Source organism: Condylostylus longicornis, unplaced genomic scaffold (genome assembly GCF_029603195.1).
Source record: "Condylostylus longicornis isolate FDR11 unplaced genomic scaffold, ASM2960319v2 ptg000163l, whole genome shotgun sequence".
NCBI classification, from domain to species: domain Eukaryota; kingdom Metazoa; phylum Arthropoda; class Insecta; order Diptera; family Dolichopodidae; genus Condylostylus; species Condylostylus longicornis.
The window spans coordinates 1,075,042-1,096,154 of NW_026578131.1; positions in this window are offsets into that span (position 1 = coordinate 1,075,042).

Genomic DNA, 21,113 nt, shown 5'->3' on the forward strand with positions numbered 1-21,113 from the left:
GGTCGTCAAAAGCACTTGCACTATTATTTTATCACTATATGCTGCTCTGTTTTGCTTAAGTTTTATGGCTGTTCTAATTTTACTGATGTTCGGAGGATCTTCAGAAATTCTTAAGTTTATCTGACTTCTGTCTGGGTTGCTGCAATGTATTTCTTCGCTGGAATGAGTTATGTTGCTTACTGTTTCAAAGTGTTTCTTTCACTTTGCTAGTAACTTCTTTCTGAGAAATTACCTCAGATCTTCTCCAAATACTGATGGAAAACACAGACATTTTTTTTTAATTTCCCTGATAAGTTTTTTTTTTAAAATTACCTTTACAATAATAAAATTTTTTTGCTACGATCATTTCTTCTTTCACATGTCACTCTTACACTTTGTCATAATAAACGTCATAAAGTTTCTAGCAGAAAATAAAAAGAGCAAAACAAAACCAACAGAACATTTTTAAACGTCACCTATGCTCTTTTGTACTAAATTAAATTTAAATTTCAGAATAAAGTTGAAGACTAAAAATAAAAGTAGAACAACTGTATTTTATATTAGAACGTAATAAAAAACAGAATTGAAAGCACACAACTAAAAAGTTTTTCAAACAATTTTTATTATTTTTATTAACAATATATCTACCTTTAAAGTACAAAATGTTTAAAGGTATGAAAACATTGTCGTAGCACATAAAAAAATAAAATTAGATCAAAACAATCGTTTTTTGCAGAAGCACATTTCTCTTGAATGAGTTTGAATACTTTGTTTTTGTAAAAAATATTTTATATTTTTAAATTATTCCATTAAAAGCTACACCAAAAATTAAGACAACCCATGCTGAATAAGTAAACTGGACGTTAGATATTCGTTTTAGTAGACGGGCTCTCGTACTTCTTCCACACTTCACTCAGGATAAGTTTATAAATCGCAGAAAAATGAGGCGCCAAATACCGTCACTTGGCTCATTTCGAGAGGAGAGCTCGCGTGAGAAACTGAAGTGCTTTTTAGCGTCAAGTATGTAAAACTTTTGTAAGCAGACGCATGATTATTAAAACCCATGAATACAATTTACGATTTTTTCCAACTTCGTTAAAAATGTCCTAAAAATGAAACAAATGAATTTGATAATAATTTTTAAATATAATTTTCTAAGAATTTTGGTTTTTTCCCTACATTTAAATAACAAAGTATCCTTATACTTTCCATTTTTGTTTCAACTTTTAAAAATTTGAATATTTTGTTTTCAATTTTGCTGTCTTTTTCTTGCTTCTGTCACGTTGTTCTCTTGTTCGACTTTCTTTTATTTATGCAAGTATACCCATTGTATGGTATGGTATGTATGTATATATTTCACTGATAAATATCTACACCCATACATTTACATACATATTCGGATATTTATGTGAAGGTTGGCATCTTTCGTTACATTTTATGTACAAAGTTTATTACAACGGACTTGAATTCTTCTTGAAAAATTTTAAGAACCATAATTTTCCTATACTAAATTTTATGATTTTTTGTATTTCTGCTTTACTTTTGCGAAATTGTAGAAATTTAACAAGATAAAGTAATAATGCTCGTAAATAATTCCAAGAATTTCCTATATAAACCCAAATACGTTAAATAAGACGTTCAATGATTATACGATTTGGAGTCTACAAAAAATAAAAATGAAACTTTTTAATAAAGCCGGCTGCTTTATTAAAATAATCGAAAAAAATTCCAAAAATTAGGAAAATGAATAAGTTAAACTAATAAAATATAAATTTGGAAAAAATTTCCTGATAAAGGTATAACGGTAAAATAAATTGCATTCAAATTTAGGTTCCTTACCTAGACCTCTAAGTTAGTTGTAAGAATAATAAAATTTTAAATATTTCAAGACTCTTATTTATTCTGATCTACCACTACTTCTTTACACTTCCAGATTATTCTTCATTTACATATGAGTACGTTGAAATAGAAAATTAATTAAATTCATGTATAATCAAATCAAAGCAGAAATGAGCAATTAAAAATAAGCCAACCCTTATTGTGATTATCAAAAGCTTGATAAATAAGTTTTTAATATCGTTAATTTTAAAATTTTCTAGGTCGAAAAAAGTAGATAGAAAAAAATTTATTTTAGGAGCACGCCCATTTAAAGTGAAAATTTTTAATTAAAGATTGCGTTTTGTAACAATTTTTAGCTTTCTTAAGAAATTTTCCCCTTGCTTTAATTCTATTTTTAAATACGGAACAAGTTTTATTATTTTTTTTTTTTTTTTAATTTGTAATTAAATTTAAATATTCACTTTATTTTTGATAAATATTCAAATTTTATTTAAATGTCTGCCTATTTCTATAATTAAATTACAACAATCTATATTTAAAGCGTTCTGGACAGGAAATTAACCACAAAATATAGAAATTAGGAAAACTGATTTGCCTAAATCAAAGTGCACAAAAATTGTTTGAAAAATGCACTTTTACTGTTTTACTCCTGGATATAGAATCAAAAAATATTCAAGTTTCAGGCGAATAATCTAAACAACGAAACCAAAAAAAAAAAGAGTGTGCACTAATAGATTTTTTCTGTTAAACAACTTTACATCTAAAATTTTTCCAAAAATGTTTTAAAATTCAAAAACTTTAAAAAACAAAAAGAAAAACAGCACGAGAACACAATTTGTTATGACAAATAATTCCACAAACAAGGATAATAAAAACGTGAAAACTAAATTTCAAACTACATGAAAAGACGAAAGCAAAATCCTTTATTTGGAAATTTTTGTTTTCCTGTAAGAGGAACAAGAAAAATACAATTTTGTTTTTTTTTTTTCAACTTTACCTTCCCTGTCACCAAATTTAACTACCTATAGGAAAAAACTTTTCATTATTTTATCACGCTCACCATCAGAGGTTTTCTCTAACAATTCAATTAAAATTATTGATTTTTAGTTTTAAACAAAAAATTTCTAAAATTTTTAATGAAAAAGTCGAAAAAGTTCGTTTCTTGCATTTCAATGTTAATTTTTCATTCTCACTGTAGGGGATACAAGACAAACATTTACAATTTACCGCTAGCAAAATTTTTCATTTTGTTTTCCTTTTTAATAAAATTTAATAGTATTTGGCATTTATAAATAAAAATTGAATTCATCCTGTTTGTTCATCCCTTTAAAAATGTTAGGTATACTAAAAAATAACCACTTTGCACCAAAAAAAAGAATGTAAGAGAATTAAACTAATATTATAAAGGATATTTCAGATAATTTCTTCTTTTATTTTCACTTTTTTCCGAATTATCTTATTTTATCCACTGGAAGCTTTATCTAAAAAAGAAAAAGATAAAAAGCTGTTATATGGTGAAGGAGCCAAAATGTTTTCAATCTATAAAGCAAAAAGTAAATAATACGAAAAAGAGTAATAACAGGATGAGAAACTTTATAGTTAAGGTGGAAACTCTAAGATAAAAAATATGAAACTTTGAACACGTGAAAAGTTAGATGAAGATGCAAGTATGACCTACGAAACTACGGTAGGTAAGATTAGATTAGATAAAATGGGTTAATAATGCACCGCGATTCACGAAGCAGATCTCTTGTGCCTCCCCTTCCATCTATCACGCCTAAAGCTATAACTCGAAACCTATGTTTCTGAAAAATTCAAGTATCTTGTAGAAGTCCATTTCGCGCAGCCCTTTTGCTGCAAGGAGCTTCTGATCCAGGGGCTCCCTTCTACTGTAGATCAACGCTTACACTTAGCGAAAAAGTGTGTCACATTTACTCCACTCCCTTCACATAGCCAAGTGCCCTCGCCTTCCAGGCTCAATTTCCTGATGTGACCCCTACGTCGGCAGCATCGAGATGGAAAAACCGTGAGTGTTCTCACCTGATTCCTACCCATTCCTATAAATTTTCTTAAACCGTTTCTGGTTCTAATCACCAAGAAGCTGCACAAGCACAAGGCGAACTTTCCGTAACTTTTATTTCGCTCTTTCCACCTCCTTCCTGAACTCCTCCCGCATTCTTTGCGGGCCAATTACACAAAAAGATTTCGGCTCCTGAAAGGGTGCCTCGCTAACGTCAACACAAAACTATGCTAATAAAATTATGTTCTATCACAGTTTAGTTTAAAGTTATAGAAATTAGATATTTTCTGAAGCAGAAGGAATGTCCAAACATAAATTTAAAACAAATAAGTGTTCACTTATTTGTTTAATCAAATTAGCTGGAAAATATTTTTAAACTTTTGTATATGCGAACTGCACTATCCGTAATATATAACGTAATATATCCGTAAATCAAAATAAATTTTAACAGGAATTGTTTGTATTTTCATCCTTTTCCTGCATCCGTTTTACTATTTCAAAATAATTGCGAAATCAATCATACCCCACCATTCGAACAACATCCGATTCCGTTGCTATAAAATAAAAGGAAACCATTATCGATTACTTTTGTTGTTTTCTTGTTTTTATATTGCAATGTTTAGTTTTCAGCTCATTGAGTATTCAAAGCTGATGTTTGGTTATCTAATGATTGCGTGGTTTACTAAAGAATTGGTACAAGATTTTAAAACAAAATTATGATTAACTGACCTTGTTATAGACTTAGGTTTTATAAATTGCATTACAGCATAGCTACCGTGTATTATAGATTATATAAATTTACATAAAATCAAACATTTTATAATAAAAATTAGATTACAAGTTAAGTAAGTATATAATAATGTATTATCGGAATAAAAAGTCAGCAAATTTTATTTTCAATACATTGAAATTTAATACACTATACACTTAATACCTTAGCTGATTAAAGGGAAATCGAACAAGGATTTAAAAAACATATTACTCCTTATATATAAGAGAATTAAATATTTGAAAACGCATGAAAATCACCATTTTTATTGAATTTTTAAAATGGGAACTTTTTAAAATGGTCTATCTGGAACGCTATCTATATGAAAAACTTTTAAAATAGGGGGAAAACGTCTGTCTGGAGCGCTGTTTTTGTGAAAAACCTTTTAAAATATGAAAAATCGTCTGTCTGGAACGTCTGGAACGAAATTTTTCTGGAAAACTGTTAAAATAGGAAAAATCGTCTGTCCGGAACGCTGTTTATATGAAAAATTCTTAAAACAGGGGAAATCAAATTTTATCAAACATTTGTATTATTGTTACTTCAAATTTTAGAAAAACTATATTTTATTATTCTCTAATAGAAACAAATTATACTCTTCTTTTCAGGTAAGTAAATGATGAACCACACCATTTCTATTCTTGAATTTTCAATAACTGAATTTTCAAAATCTGCAGTGGTAAGTATTTAGAATTTATGATGAACGAACACCTCTTTTGATCAAATTATTTGCCTGGATGTAGCATTTTCTCCCATTTTAGGCATCGACAGAGAAATGATGCCTTGTTAACATTCTGATTTTCTCATTTAGATTTTTCACTTTCACTTGTGTACATTCTACATGTCAAAATGAAAGGAAATTTTTAATATAATTAAAAATAAGTAGTTTGTGCTCTGCTATCACTTCGTTAATTAATTTTAAAAGCACTAAAATTGATTTAATTTATACAACGAGTAATTGGATTTTGTCATCATGTAAAAAGAGTGGTTAAATAACTGGTATTCACATTTATTGAACTTACGAATAAAATTAATAAAGAAATAACGAAAAAGTTGCAATCGGTGAAAGAATCAGATTTACAACACAAATAGTTTGGAACCTTTTAATCATTCCAATCCAATTACATATTCACAATTTAACGTTAATGCTTTATTTTGTTTTACCTAAGTGCACGTTGTTATCCTTTAACTAATTAATGAAAGCGTCTGACAAAACCAAAAGCAAATCTTATTGTATAAAGTATCTACTCTAAACTTATATTCTATACGTAGGTTCTTGGAAGGAAAACAAAATTTTTTGTCAACAATATTAATTGAAAAACTTTTGTTAACAAGGCACATAGGCAGGTGGCAGTTTGTTTCACTTAGTTACTTTTTTTCATAATTTTTATTAAGTTTTAATTACACAAGTTGAGTTAATATTTTTTTTTCTTTATTCTTTAATTATAATTACCTACTTAACAAAATGTTAGACATTTTGTGTTATTATTAGAGATAAATTTTGAAGGCGATAATTACCAAACTTGTAAAGGGTTTTTCATAACAAATTTAATTTTGAAACAGAGTGATTTCATACTTTCAAAATTTAAAAACTAAAAATAAATTGAGTCCAAAGAAAAATCTAACAAAAATTAATAATTCGAGCCATTTGAGTGAAAAATTTGAGTAAGAACATGCAACAGTTTGAATTTTCCAATATTTCATCTCATTTCTTATGCTTAAAGTTCCACAAATTATGCCTATACAAAGTAGCCGTAGGTCCTAGAAAACTTAATTTCAAATGCTTAATTGATAAAAAAATCACCCTGTCCGAAATTATATTTCATAAAACGTTACGTTTTTTCGAAATAAAACAGAGTAAACAATAAAAGCAAAACAAAAATTATTATGGTAAGAGAGCAAAACTTTTTTGCCCTGAATTGAGACATTTGCGGTTAAAACTTTTATCATTAAACAACTATGAAAAATAAAACCAAATAAAAATAAAAGTTTTTATAGTTTTACGCCGAAAAATTGAAAAAAAAAATAAGAAATTGACCAAATTTTTACAATTTTGTTCAGCTTATTTTAAAGTGTTTTTATCCGTTCTCTGAATTGAATACTCCCTCTTCTCCTTGTGTCACAGTCTCTCTCTTTCTCTTATTTCCTTATGGTCTATTAGAATATTGAAGTGAATTTAATTTTGATTGAATTCTGCGGGTAAAATCACACGAAAAATTGCTTTGTTTTTTGTAAACTGATCAAAGATTTAAGTAATTCTCATTTAATTAAAATCCGTTATTCTCGAAAATTTTTGCACCAATTTATTATTTTTTGGTAGAATTTAATTTTAGAGTAAAAGTACTTTCACTTATGTTATTTTCTATATCATTTAAATATTGACGCAATGTCACTCACTTCGTTTGACAGCTAACATAACGCGCTATTATTTTTAAGTAATACCTTTAGAATACTAAAGGAATTTAAATAAAATTTCTCAAGTCTCAATTAATAAACCAAGCTGAATTGATCAAAAACAGAAATGTATGTGAAACCTAACCCGTTTGGCGATTTGACATTCTAAATGGGAAATAATTTTAATTTTTCACAATCTTTTCACTAACTTGATTAGTTCTCTGTTATTTTAACCAGATGCAAACTATTTTGAAATCTTTATAAAATTTTGAATTAAATCTAAACCAAAAAAAAATCACTTACAATAAACTTCTTTTGATTCAACTACAATCACATTCAATATTATCACCGATTGATTGAAAGCGCTGATACGGAAAAACTATACAATTTTCCCCCTATTTGACCTTGAAACATACGAGCTTATAAATTTTATATTAGCTCTCTAATAAAATTCGTGCTTATTTAAAAGCTTCATTTAATTAAATTTCCACATTTTATTTTAACATAACACACTTAAATCCTTGCGAAAATCCTTTTAGTATTGATTTCACTCCCGTTTCATTTGCTTTTTTTTTAATAGTATTAAAATTTAAAAAAAAAACAACCTATAAATAGAAAATCTCATAAATGTTTACCGGCGAGAATAAAATTATTATGTGGAATTTTTAACCTTATTTGAAAAAACTTTTAACAGCTTATCTGTCTTTAGAATAACAATCGATTTCATTTTCAATGCTTAAGACAAAATCCATGTTATGTTCGGCAAATTATTGAAATAGTTTCAGTAAAATTGAAATATGATTAATTTTTAATGGAAGCTTTATATGAAGCAGACGCGTATTACTTGTTCCTGCTAATTGAGACATTTAGAGCAAAAATTCTTGAAAATTCTGAAGCAGTGACCTTTCCAATATTGATTGAATTGGACATCGCTTTAAATAGTGCATTTATCATTAAAAATTAGATATAAAATGGGTTATGTCAACTGGTCGTACAATTTTAAATACATGACATACACATATTTTATTTTGTTTGTAACCTTAAGGTCCTTTGTGATTGTCCTTTCAATCAAACATATATCCATATACTACTAGATATACTCAATTTCATATGACACAAATATTTTGATTATATTGACTCAACAACAATTTAACCTTATTATATTATAAGCCTATAATGGCTCTAATGCTTAATAGTCAATTTCAATAATTAGATAAAAGGATATTTCAAAGGAAGGCAAAATTTAAATTACATAAATTGTATATAATTGTGAATGAATACACGAACACTCACATTTTCTTTACCGATTCAATTGAATTATTTATGTATTCATGTAGAAAATTTCAATTACATTAAGTAATATTACATTTAGAAGACTTAAAAAGTACACATACCTATAAATATTTAGTATACGAGATATATAACAGTAAACTTTTTTTAATATAATTCTAATATTATTATCTTAGGCAATTTATCTCATTAAAATTTGAAAAAGTAACATTGAGTTTTCAACTTTCTGTTCTTAAATTACCCTTAGTGTTAAAGTAGATTTTGAAAAATAGTTTTGTTTCCATTTTAATGAAGTTTTTATCTATTGTTTTTAGATAAAAAATATTAAAGGTGATAAAAAATAGTTCTAAAGCCAATTGTCAAATAAATCTTTGACCTTTAGATAATCTGCCATTGATTTAGATAATCTGCCTCTGTCTGTCAAAATTTTAATTAAGAAATTAATCAATTTCATAACATAATTGAAAAATTTTTTTTGTATATGTGTATTTGTAGATACAATATGTGAACATGAAAATTAATGTTTTAACAAGAGATCTATGATATAATAAAAAAAAAGACTTAACTTATCGCATTTGTGAATTTCCGATAATCGCACTAAATTGGGCCCTACTAATCTATTGCATCAACCACTTTTTATATTTTTTTAATCTTTTAATCAATATTCTCTCTTTTGGCTCTTGGTGCAAAATTTATGTTGCACCAAGAGCCAAAACCTGGTGCAAAATTTCTGTTGCACCAAGAGCCAAAACAATAATGAACTATATTAATAAAAGCAAGAGTAAAAGTACTTGGTGCAATAGAGCCCTGGTGAAACACTTGCTTTGAATTCAAAACGGGTTATATGACTATAAACCCCGAAGTATGGTTACGATTGTAGAAACATATTTTAAGACTCAATTTTAATAAAAAAATTTACCAGACAACCAGACTCTGGACTCTGGAAAAATTTAAGAGACTTAAGAAGACTTAAGGACTCCAGAATTTTTATTGTAAAATTTATGGCGGAAAATTACACTTTGACAGCGTACAAATAACTAATAAAAATTAAATGTAAACCTTATCCTTAAAAATTTATTACCTTCTCTAGGTTAGGTTAGGTTAGGTTGCACAGCCCCCTGAAGGGTACACTTAAGCCCGTTGTGATGCCGCCGGATCCCCCCTCTCTCCCTCACTAGAACCAGCCCGAGTTCCTCAGAAACCGGCCAAGATCCCTAGCATTTACATTCGCTAGGTCCGTGGCCCGCCCAAAAGAGTGGGACCCAAGACACAGCAGCTCCTACAGAGATTGTTTGCCTTTCAACCACAACTTCCTTGCCGCGTTACACGTAGTTCCATTCGCACATCTGAGATTGGTACGTTCCACCGCCGCACTGCATAGCAGCTGCTTGTGAGTGCTTAGAGGCATGGAAGTTCTCCTTTTCAGGTAGAATTCCGAGGGTCGTCTCGCAAGCTCATCCGCCTTGCAATTCCCATAGATCCGACTGTGTCCGGGAACCCAAACCCAGTTTAACTCGAACTGCCTCGCCATCTCGTTAAGAGACGACCTACAATCAAGGACCGTTCTGGAGGTAGAGGTTTCCGACTCCAGCGCCCTTATTGCGGCCTTGCTGTCCGTGAAGATGATAACACTGCCCACGGGCACCACATGCTCACCAAGCCAGCGCAGAGCCTCCCCAATTGCGACCACCTCTGCCTGAAAGACACTGCAGTGGTCCGGCAGGCGGAAGGAGAGCTCAACTCCCAATGGCTCGGAGTGAACACCCCCACCCACCTTTCCGTCAAGTTTGGATCCATCCGTGTAGAAATGGACGGAGCCATCCCCGACCGCGTCCCGCCAGCTTTTCCTCGGCAGGACCGATGCTCCGAAATTCCTCACAAATGAGAGCACGGGAGGAACCAAATCAATTGACCCCACCTTGACCCCCCAGTCCGCAAGAATCGAAGCGTGACCTGTGGACCATACGACCACTATGATGTGGCCCCAAGGCGCACTGCAGACTTCGCAGAAATCTGCCTGCCCAGTATAGATGCAAGAGAATCTCAAAAGCCAGTGTAGGGCTGGAGCGCAGAGCTCCACCAACACACACCATTGCCATCCTCTGAACCCTGCTGATTAACCTCGGGTTTAAGGAAGTACGGAGCGCCGGCCACCACACCAGAACTAAATACATCAGAACCGGTCTCACCACCGCGGTGTACAGCCAATAAACTATGTTTGGTTTCAGGCCCCACCTCTTCCCGATGGCCCTTTTGCACGAGTAAAGCGCAATAGTTGCTTTCTTTACTCTCTCCATGATGTTAAGTTTCCAATTCAGCTTTGAATCCAAAACCAGCCCTAGGAATCTAACCTCCCTGCTGAAGGATAGGCCGATTCCGCCAAGTTTCGGAGGAGCCACGCCCGGAATCTTATATCTCCTACTAAAAATAACTAGCTCCGTCTTTTGAGGGTTAATAGATAGCCCATAGTCGGTCGCCCAGTTCGAAACTAGGCTAAGAGCCCTCTGTATCAGCCCACTTAGTGCATGGAGGTGCTTACAAGACACGGCCACTGCCACGTCATCTGCATAGGCGACCACCTTATAGCCCTCCCCCTCCAGTAGTACTAGTAACCAATTGATTACCAGGTTCCAGAGGAGAGGAGAAAGCACACCACCTTGCGGGGTGCCCCTTCCAACAGAGCGCTCAATGTATGACCCGCCGAAGCTGGCCCTGATGGATCTGCCCGACAGCATATTCCCTATCAGGGCAGTCAGGGAGCCATGAACTGAGAGCTTCGACAGAGCCTGAGTGATCGACCGCGACCTGACATTGTTCAAGGCGCCTTCAATATCTAGGAAAGCAGCCAGTGTGTATTCCTCACAGTTAAAGGACCCTTCAATGTAGTGTATCAAGGAGTGTAGGGTTTCCGTTGACCTACCCTTCTGCTACGCATGCTGTGCCGGAGACACCCACCTCGGATTAAGGCTGCTTCTTATATATGCGTCTTCCAGGGCTCCTAGACCAGGACTATATCTTCTCTACCCCTTTGTAAGCGGAGAAGAAGCGCAGTTGAAGCTGCTTTAGAGTGGTGGAGGTTGATCTGAATTGCATGAAACATTACTGCCTTCGTCAATTTCCACCAACGTCTAGGTCCAAGTCCAACAAGGCCTCTCCAGATCCAGATGCATTGCGTCATCGTCTTTCAGCCCCGCTTCATCCAGCATTTCTGCTTCTGATGAGAGCGGGGACTGACCAGACGATTTCTCCGGAGCCCTGTTGGCGATGTTGATGACCAATGGCATATCTTCAGGATGTTCCCGTCGGTCACTCTGCTTCTAGGCCTCCTCAACCTTCGTGTCTGTTTTATACACTTTGAGGGTTATGGAGGGGAACTTTAAGGGTTATGGGAGTCGGTAAGTTGGGATTGCCCAATCTGATCATCTCTAGGATGGTATCAGTGTTCGACGGCTCAGCTGTAATCCAAGCTCGAACCCGCGGTGGGCTTGGGATTTGGTCTTTCGCAACGATCGCAAGCCTAGCTCTGGGCCAAACTTCCTCTACTCTTGCTATCGCCTTTTTATACAGGTTGAGAGACCTGCCGTTAGCACAGGTCACAAGTTTGACAAATCCCTGGTGCCAACCTCTCTGCACGAGGGATATGGGCCTGGATTATCCTTCATGATTTGAGGAAAGCCCGCCATTAGTCGGCTTTCAACTTTCAAGATGGTCCTTCAGGATCTTACTAAAAGACCTCGTAGTGAATGCCCTCAAAGGTCTTCTCGGTGGTCTTGGCTTTTTAGCTTCCCGAGGTGGTTCCTCTGTGGAGCGCTATCGTTTTATTGTCACAACGCTCTCGCTTAATCGCTTGTCCACAATACTCTTGGCCCAGTTGTATGTGGACCTTTCTTCTTCAGACCTGTCTTTTTCCGGAATCCGACCGATCCTTTCCAGGTTCCTAAATGCAGAACGCCGTTCGCTATAGACCCTTTGCGAGGGCGTTATCGTTGCTGACGGCGTTCTTTTCCTGCTCTGGCCAGTTTGTGCTACTGTAGCCATCGAGCTACTACTAGGCCTGTCTGAGTCATAGCTTTGTGTGCGGTAGCTCGGTACCGGTTGGGACTCCTTACGCACTTTAGATTTTGCACCAGTGCTTTTAGCATTCTTGGTGCTCACCTGCGGTTTTTGTACTTAACTCGCTCTCAGCGATGTTTCAGCACGGTTTGCAGAAACTGGTTTGGCCAAATTTCCTTCCGACTTTTTATGAGTGCCAGACTCATCTACGTTTTTTGGATTTGCGCTCTCCATTCTGATCCCACAAATTGCGGAGAAAGGATGTCGATCGAGATCCGCCGTAACTAGACAAGGCTAAATAATCCGGAGGACCCCAGGTATCCGGATGCTCCGTTAGCGACTGGGCTATTTGTCTGGGCCCCAGCCAAGCTTTACGTTCCTGTAAAAAAATTTTATACAAATATATTTTGTGAAATTTTTCTTTAAAAAAAATGTTTGAAAGCAAACCATTACTTGTCTTGCATTTTGAAAATTAAAATAAAATCATACTTGACTTACCCTGCTGGTTTTTATTTCAAAATTTTTTCCATTTATTTCAAAATAATTCAACTATCATAGTGTGCACTTTGTATCAAAATCAAAATTAATCCTTAGAGAATCCTTATAGTTTAGAAAAACAAATTTTTTTTTATTCTATTTGAATCTTTATGAGCAGATGTGTCAGAAAAAAAACTATAATTTTTTTTACAAAATTTAATGATCTTTTTTTTATTTTTGTAAGTACATATATTGAAAGAATCTACCAAGAGAAAGTTGTTAGAAATTAAAATTTTAATTTGCTCTCTTAGCAATTTTAACAAAGAGTAACAAATCCTCTTGTTTTCAATGTCAAAAACCACTTACAATATTCTTTTTATTAAAATAAAATAAACCAAACTTTAATTTTCAATTGCTACAATTAATTTAAAATGCTATATAAAATGCAAGCCTGATGGCAACTTAATGAATTCTTCCTTAAAAATCTTCGGAATAACAATTTAAAAGCAACAATTACAGACAAGATATAAGGATTTTTCTCTACTATTTTTAAATCAAAAATTAACGAGACAATTAATTGCATGTGATAACCATTACTATACACTTACTAATTGCCAATATTGTTTTACATAATCATAATCATTTAAAACATTATTGTATAGGATCTTCGGACAGAACCAAAAATAAAGAAAAAAGCAATCACAGCTCATTTTACCCCATTTACTAAAATGTTTAATTACAGTTAATATGTAATTGGATCATAATGAAAATGAAAAGGAGGATCCAAAAATATTTCATATCTCTCGCACACATACACAAAATATTTATTGTAATTGAATTTTTTACAGTTCTGCAAATTCTCAATGTTATGGGATTTGAAAACTGCCCGAAAAATAAAAAAGCTTTATATTTAAAAGCTATTTTTTGTCATTGACCTTGACCACATTTTATCTTCCTTATGCTAACGAGGATGATAAGACCATAAATCACTCATCATATGTGGTTATATTGATTGAACTGTTTGCTATGAGAAGAAAATTAAGAAGAAAGTACGAGTATATAAGATGAATGAAATTTTCGTAGGATATTAAGGACTTTGAAATAGAATAAAAAAAATTTAAAAGAAGATTTAAAAAATTCTTATTTTCTTATGGTAAGTTATGGTATTTTCTAAGGTAAAGTTAGGAATTTTATGCTAATTTTATGTTCTCTCGTTAATTTTTAACATTGATTTCATAAAATTTTGTTTAAAAGACTTTAAATATTATTTAATTAATTTGAGACTAATTAAAAATAAATTCAAAAAAAATGTTCTATGAATTTCTAAAATTTTTTTTCTCTTAAATAAATTAAGTTTGAATCTGAGAAAACATTTCTTGCTATCTGGAAAATCTAAAGAAAATATAGAAATGAAATATTTTCAATGAGTTTGGTTCGACGAGAATTTAATGGTGTTCAATTTTTTCCATTGATGGTCTCCACGAACGTTAACAATTAAATTTTAATTTGAATTTAGATCAAATCGAAAAAAACCCCTGGTCCACATCAAATTATTTGTTATTTTGTTCTCAAATATTGTTGGAGAAGCAAAAATCTTAAACTACTTCATCCTCTATAAACATTAAAATTAAATATACTGTGTAAAATGAATTAAACATAAAACAAATAAGTTCGATATTTTGTTAAGTCCCATAAGTGCTACGAGTACAATAGTATTTGACAAATAATCAACAATAAAAAAAAATTTGTCGTTTAATTAAAGTTTAGTTGTACGAGTATTGAATTAGAATTTTGAAAATTTAAATAAGATTTTAATAAATATAAAAAATTTATTCTTAAAATTTTTGATTACTCAAACATTATTCAAAACTAAAATCCTAATGTCACGTAAATCCTAAATTCTAATTTAAAATGAATATCTTTAATGATGGCCTTGGTATAATAAACCAATGACCCTCAATAAAAAAAATGTTGATTTAAAATTGATCAAATTACATTTTGCCAATCAAAGAACACAAATGCTTGCTAAATTTAAACTTAATAGTTAGAAAAGGTTGCTGTCATCAACACACAACAATAAAACTTTTATTTGTCAACAATGCCGGTTTACGTTCTTTCTTTAATATTACTACTATATATCATTATTCATTACAATAAAATTCTAGTGTTTAATAGTGTGAGTCCTGTAATAATCAGAAAAAAAAAATCTGCAACACTAAATCATAAGAACAAAGTAAATATGAGCAGAAATAAAAATTTCGCGCTCTTCTGTTTTGTTTCTGCACAAATGAAAAATTATTTTTCTTTTTCCTTTTTGTTTATATTCTCGTTACTTCGAAGTAAAAGAAGTCAACAGTTGATTGTAAAACTTCAATAGAATCGGACGCATTATTTTGCATTTCTCCGAATTTAAATTTAAAAATTTAAATTACCGTTATTCTTTGAAATTCTACTCACATATAAAAAATCGCATGTTATTATCGGTTATTTAAAATATTGTTGCGGTAGAAGCTGGTTAAAAATATTCGGTGTAAGAATTAATGAAATTTTAAAATTTCATAGTGCATGTTAAATAATTTAAAAATTCTAATGCAAATTAAATTTTAAAATTAATAATTATTAGGAAAGATTATTGTGATTTTATTAGAGCAAAATCGAATTAAATTCAATCTTTCTGGTTCAATTCAAATATTTAAATAATAAATGAGTAAGTGTTCTCCAATTGTTTATGAAATAATTAATTCAAAAATTTTAAAAACTACATATACTATAAAAATTAATTGCTAAATAAATAATAATCATTTAAATTATAATGACAATACAATTTTAATATACAAAAAATTAATTTGGAAATTTGTTATATGACACGCTTTTGAAAACCATATTTACACGACGATATACCAAAAACAATAATTATTAAATAGTTAATTACGATATTATTAAATGTTATTAATATAACAATAATCATATTATTGTATTGAATAAAGTAAATTAAAATAAACCACAAAATTAATGGAAATTGTGTAAATAAAATTTTGTTTTTACATTATTGGTATTTAAAATAATTCGATATATTAAAATTAATATAAATATTTACTTAATATTTTATTAAGATAATGAAATTTCAGTAAAATTGATAATTAAGTGGTTTTTTGATTTGTAAAAATATTGGTATAATTTTTTTATTACAATTGAAAATATTTTGAATATTGTGTAGTTCTTCTTACAGGGGATGAACTAACTTAAATGTCCAATGGTATTAAGCATTTAGTAAAGCAAGTACTTAGCCATGATACGATTATTAAATGAATTGTACTATTAAAGTAGCACTATTAGAGCAATCGTGTCTCAACCATGACCTAGTATCATTTATTCTAGAATATTTAGAAAAACGTCACTTATGTCAGCTCATGTTTCAATTTTGGTCTGGTAAATTACACGAAACATTTTCTATAATTATTAAAATTTGAATTAAATTGTAAAAGTACTAAAAGTTCTTGTTCAAATACAGTGTTGAAATTCAATCGAAATGAAATTTCTCTTTTTTAGAATTAACTTTTGATCTTATTGTATTCAGTAGCGTCTGGTTAAATTGTAAAGAAATATTTCTTTGCAAAGTCATTGTAATGCAAAGTAGTATTAAAATTAAAATTTAAGCAATATTTTTACATTTTCGAATCCAAGAAAAACATTCAAATAAAACTCTTTTGTTGAGCAATGAATGTAACAAAAGGATTATCGAATAACCTTTTTCTTCTTGACCTATCTTTCTTTTTTATAAAAAAGGAAAATTGAAAAATATTTTTCCTTAATTTTATTAACAAGCCCTTAAACCCAATTGTAATTGATAAGAAAAATAATATATAATTTTCAAAAAGCGAAAAGGAACCTTTTTATTTTTTCCGTCTCCTTTGTTTTCCTTTCAGTCTTGCAAAGTTTTCCTTAAATATTTATATTAAATATTTTTAATATTAAAATTTTAACAATCCAAATATTTATTAAATAAAACTTGCGGTAAATGGAGACACTTTTTATTCAGTTCAGTTTAAATTTTAAAGAACTGATTATAGAAAATCACGTAATGCATTTATAACGAAAAATTATTGAAAATTAGAAACTGTCTATGAATCAATATAGTTAATTGTAATTTTAACGTAGACAGTAAATAGAGTTAACGAAGTTCTATTTTTTATTGTTTGAAGCATTTTAAGCAGGCAGTTTTACCCTATATTTTGATTCCATAATTTATATGATAACAAAGTAGAGAATTTAATATGGATTTTTTGACGTTTTCCGAATTAAATTTAGATATCATTTTGAATATGCACATGTGAACGTCCCATTTCAAACAAGAATCAATCAACAAATCAAGATATTTAAATCCTGCTATATGCCTTAACATTTAATCATATTTATATAAATATTTACCTCGGATTTTATTGAACTATATATTTATTTTACTCGCGTTAATAATGAGCTTCTTCTAAGCCATCCTTCTGCTAACTATACTGAATCCATTTTATTTTCTAATTGTTCTAAATTATCAGCTTCGAAAACCACGCATATATCTACAATATCACTTGTATTTTAAATACTATCCATATAAAGGCTTAACAGTAAAGGATATAGTTTGTTACTTTAAGAAACTTCCAAGGTAACACCCATACTTTTGCTATCAATTTTAATAAGAATATAAATTCGATAAGGATAACGGCCAAAATGTCGGCAAACACTCCTGTTGTCGGCTGCAACCTAAATAAATGTTCAAAACTTTCAAAGATATCGCCAGCGATAATAATATGACCCTTAGCGAAATTAATGAACCCGTTTGAGCTCAAGGCAAAACTTGCGAAATTAAATGTTCAAACGTTGCAAGATCTCTGCTGTAAGGGATGTTAAGAATAAAACAGCAGAATTTTATAAAAATTAAATTCTAAGCGGACAATAAAAGTAAAATCTCTAAATATAATATCAAAAGCCCGTTACATCAGGAAAGTAAAAAAATACTCGATCGACGTAAAAGCAATTTGCGAATTTGTGAGCTAGAAGATGAAATGTGCCAATTCAAAGCAGAAAATTTAAGATTATTAAGTCTGCAGAATATAGTTTCAAATTTCACCGGACATAACAAAATCAATGTTGAAAATGATGAATGGTGTACGAATTAAATGAGGAAAAATTAGCTAGAGAAACTGATTTGAGTTCTTAAAACCAAAATATTTTTAAACACGCAACCGCAATGCAAACCCAATATTTTTTAAAACTTTTCGAAAGAAGCAAATACCATTAAAGTACTCTTAACGTCCATATGTTGAACATAAAAATTTTAATTAAATTTTAAAGTTCCCATATATAAACAACCTTTGGAAATTATCGTATTCATATTGTGCACTATGGAAACTGTAATAAAAAATTAATTAGTTTTTATATTAATAAAGTGAACAAAAAGAAAATTATCACCTTATTTCATTTCAAAAATTTAATTAACTTATTATTACTTTTGTTTTTCCACAAACCGAAGGCAAAATAATTTAATAAAAATGCAAAAATTATTAGCATATAATTTGGGAACCAATGAGAACACATACGAATAATTAAAATTCTTGTGTTTCATTTCAAATTAAAATTAAAAATGTCCTTTTTTGCTTACTTATCATTTTTAATGTAAACAAGCGTTACCATTAAAATATGAAGCTGTCGAAAAAAGCCTCATATTTTGTATTGAAACCACAATAATTATGAGGAAGAAATGAGGAAAAAAATTATTTTATATAGGAACAATTTTATGACCAGGAAAACAAAAACAAAATACAGTTAAAAAGGAGAAATAAAAAATGGCAAGAACCTTAAAAATGTACATGGATACGCGAATGACATGGGAATAACTGATAAGATTACTCTCTAAAAAAAAAAACTCCAAAAATATTACGACTTTCGTACTTTGAATCAATAAAAATTCTGATAACAACAATTAATGACTAATGAAGGTTAATAACTTTTTCAAATTCATTTTGTTATTTTCCATTATCAAAATTCTAGACTGTATAGTTTCGCACATTGTGTTGCACATTTTGGCTGCCATAAATTTATACTCTATTGATTTTCCAAATGTAATAAATTAATATTTCTGCTGATATCCTCAAAATTTTGTTTAATCTCCGTGTATCACATGATTTATAATTCACATGTTAATTTTATATCAGACCAGCAATCATGTAGGAATTGCAAAAGAATACAACGAACATACAGAGTTCTTTCTATTTTATTAGTTTTCTCACCTCTTGACCAAATCTAGGGCTCCTCATTGCAGCTATTTGGGGTTACTGTTCTTCGTCCTTGCGGATAATCGACATATTTAAAATGGCCATACCTATCAAAACTCACTTCAAAATTTATTTAAAATCTACTCCTATTTAAATTATTTTTGATGGAGTCTTTAATCAAAAAAACAATTTATATTTGAAATAATTATATAGACTTAAGCAAGTAAGTAATTATGGACTTTCACTTTATCAATCCCTCTATATAATATCCTTAAGAAAGCAAAAATTGCTTGTTTTAGGAAAGGGATTATTCCTAATCCTACTCTTTTACATTGTTATTTGATTATTCATTCATTGCAATCACAAATTTTAATCTTATTTATTTCGACACAAAGACTAAAAATAGAAAACTTACTCAAATTATCCTAAAACAGAACAAAAAAAAAGTACCGGAATTCTGTTTGCTCTATTTATTTATTCTGGGACCTCAAAAATTGTTACACTACTCCATTTTCGTTAAAATGTTTATAGTTAACAAATTATCTGTAGGCAATTTAGTAGGAAATAAAGTGGAATAAAGAAAAGAAAGAAAACCTCTATTCTCTATCCTCTATTCACTTTAATTTTGTTTCTATTCTTCCATAGTGAAAGTTAATGCTTCAGAACACATTCCGGTTAACGAGTGTTGATCTATAAACTAAAATAAAATTAAATAATAGAGGAAGAACCTTAAATTTATTCAACAATCCTATGAAACAAACATTTTTTTTTTGTTTCGAATTAAAAAAAAATGTCTAATCTTAAATAAATGTCAATAAAATTTTATGGAAATTTGGACATAGAAAGAACGAAAGATAGAAGAGAATTAAATCAAAAGTGAAAAAATATGTAAGACATTTATATGATTAATCCTAAGCTATCCTTAAGAAAACGTGCCTAAAAAATATTTTCCAAAAGTATTTATCTTATCATTCTTTAAGGGATTGTAACACCATTGCATCTAGAGAGTTTTTGATTAATACCATCTCTAAATTTCTTAAAAAGAAAATCGTAAAGTGGAATCTAATTTGCAATTTTTTAAAAGTCAAAGAATAAAGCCAAATAAGTATTCAGTTTTTGAGAAATAAATTTCCAATGTACAATAAAATTCGATTTATACCTTACAGCAGTTCGGGGTATTCCTGGAATAAATCGCAATAAACACTTTTTATTAAGCTATTCAATATGCATAATATTAATTCTTTTGTGGAACGGATATAGGGTTGATCTATAAGAGCGAAAGTCAAACATCATTATGATTTAGAATGCCTAATGGGGAGTAGTCAACTAACTTCTTTTATTCAGAAAATACTTGATTGAAAATCTCAGAACAAATTTACGAAGAAAACTTTTAATGGAAATGTCTATAAATCTTTTTTTTCTTTAAGAAAATATATTGAAAAAGAAATTGTCATAATTCGAAGATCAAACGGTATAATTTTTTAATTATTAAATTTGTTCGATTTATTAAAATTCAATAATTTATAATAACGGTAATTCTGTGCAACCAATAAAATTATTTAATTATAAATTAAACTTAAGAATGAGATATTGTTGAATTTTATTTCGGTAAAGAGTCAGGTTACCCGGTCAGGTCACTATAAAAATTATATTCAATATTATTATAACTTAATATACAATACTAATAAAAATATTATACAAGTAATTTTCAAATATTCCTAATATTCGATATTAAAAAAAAACTAAGAAAAATAAATAGTAAATATTAATAACCTCAAATAATTAATATATAAATAAAAAACTACGGCAGGCTAGTCACCTACCTAGTTAAACCCTATGACGCTATGAAACTAGTGCATGAGAAATCATGCACTAGCCCTATGCTCCTTCTAGGAGTGAACAAAGGAAAAAAAAAAAAAAAAAAAGAGTCAGTTTGACTACCAGGTCTTGTTAATCTTTATATACCAACGATTCGAACGTAAGTGAGGCAAAATTTTTATAATGTATAATAATTAAGGGATAAATCATC